The sequence below is a fragment of the Gossypium hirsutum genome, chromosome D08, assembly GCF_007990345.1.
Source record: "Gossypium hirsutum isolate 1008001.06 chromosome D08, Gossypium_hirsutum_v2.1, whole genome shotgun sequence".
NCBI classification, from domain to species: Eukaryota; Viridiplantae; Streptophyta; class Magnoliopsida; order Malvales; family Malvaceae; genus Gossypium; species Gossypium hirsutum.
Genome location: NC_053444.1, coordinates 43,594,942 through 43,601,167, shown reverse-complemented (window position 1 = coordinate 43,601,167; position 6,226 = coordinate 43,594,942).

Genomic DNA, 6,226 nt, shown 5'->3' with positions numbered 1-6,226 from the left:
TGCTAATGTCACGAAGTCAGCAGTCAGTAAGTTTTTGAAGAAATAGATCATATGTCGATATGGAATGCCTGAAAGAATCATATCTGACAATGAGCTGAATCTAAATAACAGCACAATAGGGGAAGTCTGCAGTTAGTTCAACATTAGACACCATAATTCGTCACCGTATCGACCAAAAATGAATGGTGCAGTAGAGGCGGCCAACAAAAATATTAAGAGGATTGTGGCGAAAATGGCTGAAACTTACAAGGATTGGCATGAGAAGTTACCATTCGCTCTTCTGGCTTACCAAACATCTGTCAGGACTTCTACTGGGGCAACACCTTTTTCTTTGGTTTATGGAATGGAGGCAGTTTTACCTATTGAGGTTGAAATTCCTTCTCTCCGGGTATTGGCTGAGCTAAAGTTGGATGAGGCCGAATGGATCCAATCTCGGTATAATCAGTTAAATCTAATAGAAGGAAAAAGACTAAAAGCTATTCGTCATGGTCAAATGTACCAGAAACGAATGATGAGAGCATATAACAAAAAGGTTCGTCCTAGAGAATTTCATGAAGGGGATCTGGTGCTGAAGAAAATCCTCCCTTTACAGAAAGATTTCAGAGGGAAATGGATGCCAAACTGGGAAGGACCTTATGTTGTGAAAAAGGCTTTTTTTGGAGGTGCTTTGATTTTGAGTGAAATGGATGGCAAAAATCTTCCGAATCCTGTAAATTCAGATTCGGTCAAGAAATATTTCACTTGAAGGGAGGGAGGAATCAAAGTGAAAACCCGCGAAGGGCGCTCTGATTTCCTAAAAAAAAAGGAGAGGCCAAGGTGAAAACCCGAAAAGGGCGCCTTGAGACCAAAGGGGTTTGAGTTGAAAACCTAAAAAGGGTGACTCAAACACTGTCAGGTTGGGGTATATGGTGATCCTGCTACACTTAAGTCAACAAGGAAAGGATATACGACGTCTTAAGGGACATCGACAAAGTGCTGTAAATCCCTAAACACATGTTAAATTCAGAATGGTTCTTGGTTTGTACGGAGAAGTTCTAGCGGCGATATCTAAGGCACCTGGTCTTTATATAACTTGTACTGAGTTTGTTTTTTCTTGTAAATACTTCATTCTTCGATGTTCTTGAATACTTTTTTCTTTTCAAGACACTTGCTATCAATAAATTCCTTTTCTATTATTCGAGTTATCCCTTGAATTAATGTCTTAGTCAGTATCTTGATCTTTGTGCAAGCATGTCACATTAGAACAATGATGGATGAACTAATAAACTTTCACAAAAGAAGTTTTGCATATTAATATGAGAATTTTTAAACCTGAAACAAGACTATTGTCTAGAACACACCAAGTTTAAAAGAGAAAGTCTAAGTTAAGATTGCTTTTTTTGGAGTTGGTTGTCTAAATATCGAATGAGATGGCAAGAAGTCTTGGAAGTTCCCTCTGGAAAGAAAATCCTTCATTTACGCAGGAGCATTTGGTAGGACACCCGGGGAATGGTGTAAAAGAGTTTCATGATCTGCATCCTTGAATTACGATAGGAGAGGATTGAGAAGAGTCAAACTTTTTACCATTGGGTTACAGTGGAGGGAGGATGGTACAAGTTCTGCGTCCTAATGGATTGAGCTTTGAAGTTCACAATAGAGGGCAATTTGATTAAGTGTTTCTTTGGTGATGTCAGCCAAGCAAAAGGCGTCAGTGAAAAAACCTTAATAAACTTTAAATAATAACTTGAGTGATAATTCTTGAAAAATGACATTCTGCATTCATTCAAATGTCATTCATACATGCCTAGTTAGGAGCATTGAATTCATTTTGATCATAACATCCTAATCACTAGGCATAATTAAGTTCATAGAATAGATTTTTACAGGTCATGTTCCCTAGAGAACAGATCGAAAGCCAATGATCCTATCTCCCTGAAGTTGCAGTGGAGCAGATTAAAACTACAGATCTTATCTCTCTGAAGTTGCAGAGAGCAGATCGCATCTAGTCTTGTCTCCCTGAAGTTGCAGTGGAGCAGACTAAGTAAGCAAGTCCTATCTTTCTGAAGTTGCAATGAGGTAGACTGAAGATGGCAAACCTTATCTCCCTGAAGTTGCAATGGAGCAGGTTAAAGCCAATAATCTTATCTCCCTAAAGTTGTAGTGGAGCAGATTAAAATCTTGGTTCTTATCTCTCTGAAGTTACAGAGAGCAGATCGCATCTAGTCTTATCTCCTTGAAGTTGCAGTGGAGCAGACTAAGTAAGCAAGTCTTATCCTCCTGAAGTTGCAGTGAGGCAAACTAAAGATGGCAAACCTTATCTCCCTGAAGTTGCAGTGGAGCAGGTTAAAGCCAATAATCCTATCTACCTAAAGTTGTAGTGGCGCGAATTGAAATCTTGGATCTTATCTCTCTGAAGTTGCAGAGAGCAGATCGCATCTAGTCTTATCTCTCTGAAGTTGCAATGGAGCAGACTAAGTAAGCAAGTCTTATCCTCCTGAAGTTGCAGTGGGGCAGGCTGAAGACGGCAAACCTTATCTCCCTGAAGTTACAGTGGAGCAAGTTAAGGCCAATAATCTTATCTCCTTGAAGTTGCAGTGGAGCGGATTAAAATCACAGATCTTATCTCTTTGAAGTTGCAGAGAGTAGATCGCATCTAGTCTTATCTCCCTGACATTGCTGTGGAGTAGACTGCAGCACTAGTTCTATACCTCTGAAGATGCAGTAGGAGGGAATGAGCCTATTGAAGAAAAAGAGTTCAAAGGCCCAACACAACCGGGTAAAATTGGGCACTTTTAAAGTCTTTACTCCGTTCCTATTTCACGACAACGAGTAAAGAGGGCAGCTGTAATACCCAATTTGTACCTGACCCGTACCAAATAAACAAATAAATGAAAACAGTCCATAGAGTCCGATTACAAACGGGCCACAAGGCCGAAACGAAAACAAAGCGGTGGCTCAAATTACAATGGCCCATAACAGATGAAAAACCCAAGGATTTCTAAGCTTCAGCCGCCGCAACTCCAACCTTCCACGCAGGCCAAATCTCCACCCCGATCATCATCTGCACACAAAAGGAAATAAGAATCAAAGATTACAGATCAATAAGATATGAAATAGGATTAGTTTCTTTATTTTTTGTTATTATCAGTTATAAAAAAGGCCATCGAACACTGTAATAAGGATCCGAAAAAAAAATCAATAAGAGAAGTAGCAAATATTTTTCACAGCAAACACAAAAACACCATCAGAGGATTAATCAGGAAATACAAAGGTTGATACTTTTATTTTCGTTTTTTATGTTATTTTTTACTTAATGCAATAAAACAGAATAAAGGGTAAAAGACTTATCTTTGCCCGCTTCTGAAACACCGTTAGGGCGATCGAGGTTCGTCTCTGAGGATAGACGATCGAAAATCAAAGGGTTTCCAAGGCTTTTCAGGTCTTTTTGTTGATGCTTTGACGGATTTGGACCCAGATTTGGGCTTAGAGGAGTCTAAAGAGCCCAGTAGGGTATTTTTCGCTTTCCGGCCATAGCGGACGGTGGTGCCGGCGTCAGAGATCGACGGTCGACGCCAGAGATCGGCGGCCGGCGCGGTGGCCGATAACTGGCCTATGATCGGGCCCTGGCCGGACTAATTGAAGAAGGAGAGAGTTTTTTGTAGTTTTTTTAAAAAGGAATGAAAAATGAATTATTTTTGTAACTTTTTGGCTTAAATAGCCTAGTGAAACGACGCCGTTTCACTAGGCCTCCCCAGGCGCCAAAACGGCGTCGTTTTGGGGAGGCCGACCCGACCCGGCCTAGGATCCGCGTGTTTTTGAGCGGAGGGATAATTGCGCTTTTAGTCCTCCGCCTTTTTAATGTTTTATAATTAGGTTTTTTTATTTTTAATTCGCCCTTCGAGATAAACGACGCCGTTTTGGAGGAGAAGGGAAAATTTCCCTTCCAGCCCCTCTACGTAATTCGCGTGTTCGATTTAGTCCTTTTGGCTCTATTTATTTGCGGATTTACCCCAAAATTTTGAATTCCAGTTCAATTTAGTTTATGATTATTTTTTTATTAATTAATTTTAGTAATGTAATTATTATTTTTTCACTTATTTATTTTTTCCCTTTTTTCCTAGCAAATATTCTTTTATATAAAACATGTGTATACCTATGTTTTTTTCGTATTTTCGAAAATGCTTAAATACCTATTTATTTTAGCATGTATTTTTTAATTTATAAGTATATACATATTTTCCTACTTTTCCCTATTTTCACAATTGCATTATGTATTTTGTTTATATAAATCTTTTATAATCTAATTTTTATATATAAATTCATGTGTATTCTTCATAGTTTAATGTGTATATCATGTACCTTTTATTTTTTTTGCTATTTATTTGTGTTTTCATTTATATTATGTTGTTCGTTTAGGTGATACTTTGCATGTCATTGTTTATTTTTTATGTATATTGGTTTTATTTATTTATTTGCATGCATTATTTCTATGCCATTGTAATATTTATTATTGCATTGTATATTTAATGTAGCATCACATCATTTTTTACTCGATTTTAAACTTTTCAAAATTGAGATAATGCTTGTATTTAGGATTTTCAAGGAAATTGAGCCCTAATGTATTGGGTTCCGATTTTCTTCGTTAAACCTAACAATCGAGCATTTCTCTTTAATCAAAAATAAGAACTCATTATTGGGAATTCAACACGTTGTGTCCTAACGTATTGGATGTGACGCATTGATTTCTCTAAATGAAGATTTTTTCTAAAAAATAATGAAGGAAATATTCCAAGTTTGGGATTTTGGAGAAATTGTGCCCTAGCGTATTGGGCCGCGATTTCTTCAATCTTGAATAAATGGATATTCTTTTAAATTTTTATTACACAAGTATTCTGACCTAATTCATTTTTGAGGAAATTAGAATGTCGTGCCCTAACGCATTGGGTGTGGCATTTTCTTTCTCTGAAATGATAAGGGTCTTAATACGTAACGTTTTTAAGTTTTTGCTAAGGATTATATTTTCAAATTTTCGACATTAAGACATTAATTAATTAACTAGGTACCAATTTTTGGGCGTAATGAGGGTGCTATCCTTCCTCATACATAACCGACTCCCGGACCTTTTTTTCTAAAATTCGTAGACCAAAGTCGTTCTTAGGTGACCCAATCACACCTTAATAAAAGATTGGTGGTGACTCCCGATTCTTCCAATTTTAATCGACAACTAATTTTTGTTTTTTTCCCAAAATAAAAAATGGTTTCGACAGTTATGATTATGTTTTAAGTATTGTGGTGAATGATTAATTTAGGAGGGCAATGCCAAGAATGTGCCAAAGAAGGGCAAACTGGGTTATTATGCATATAGTGGTCAATCTAGAAAAGTGGTGTATAGTAGGATTACTTCTTTTGGAGTCAATCTTTAGTAAACTTTTGTGTTGTAATTAAATTATGATAAGTCTTATGTATTATTTTATTATATTATTTTCAAATAATTTTCTTTGTTTCTTTCAAATTAAGTCTTTAATTAAAAGAAATAAAAATATATATATGAATTAAGTATGGAGTATCCTTCAACTGTTTTTGAAACTTTGTTAAGTTTTGTGTAGTAAAACCCGAGATTCAGACCCGATGAATCGAGTCGAGTTGAGGGTGTTAGATGAATATTAAGAAAATAACATGTTCAAAAGTAGCAACTATGGAAGTTATGCCTCACATTTTTGTGTCTGTGTAGCAACAAACAAGCACATCTCATCCACGATGCGAAGGCACGTTCCGACATGCTAACGTAACCCACAAGTTTTTTAGTTTTCTTCTCTCAGTTAAACTTTATCTTAGTTTCCACTAATACTCTGATTACTCTAGAGATATTCTAGTCATATTTTACTACGAATCTTTTCCAATAAATAGACCTCAATTACTCTAGGTTAGACACACAATAGAAATATTAAAAATGGAGAGAATTTTGTTTTTTATTTTGAAGGGCTTCTGTTGTGCAGTTCGGGTTTTTCTTTTAATTTTCTCCATCTTTTGTACTCTTATTTATTATAGTAAAATTTACTTTTTCCCGTATTTTTTTATCATTATTTGAGGAGTTTTTTCACATTAAATTTGCATGTTTGATCTTTTTTATTCCATTTTATTTACTTATTTATTGCGTACACGGGTTTATTCCCTGCAAATTGGTATCAGAGCAAGTTTGATTTTTGGAATCAATTCATTTAGATATGGTAGCATTAAGGTTTGATAT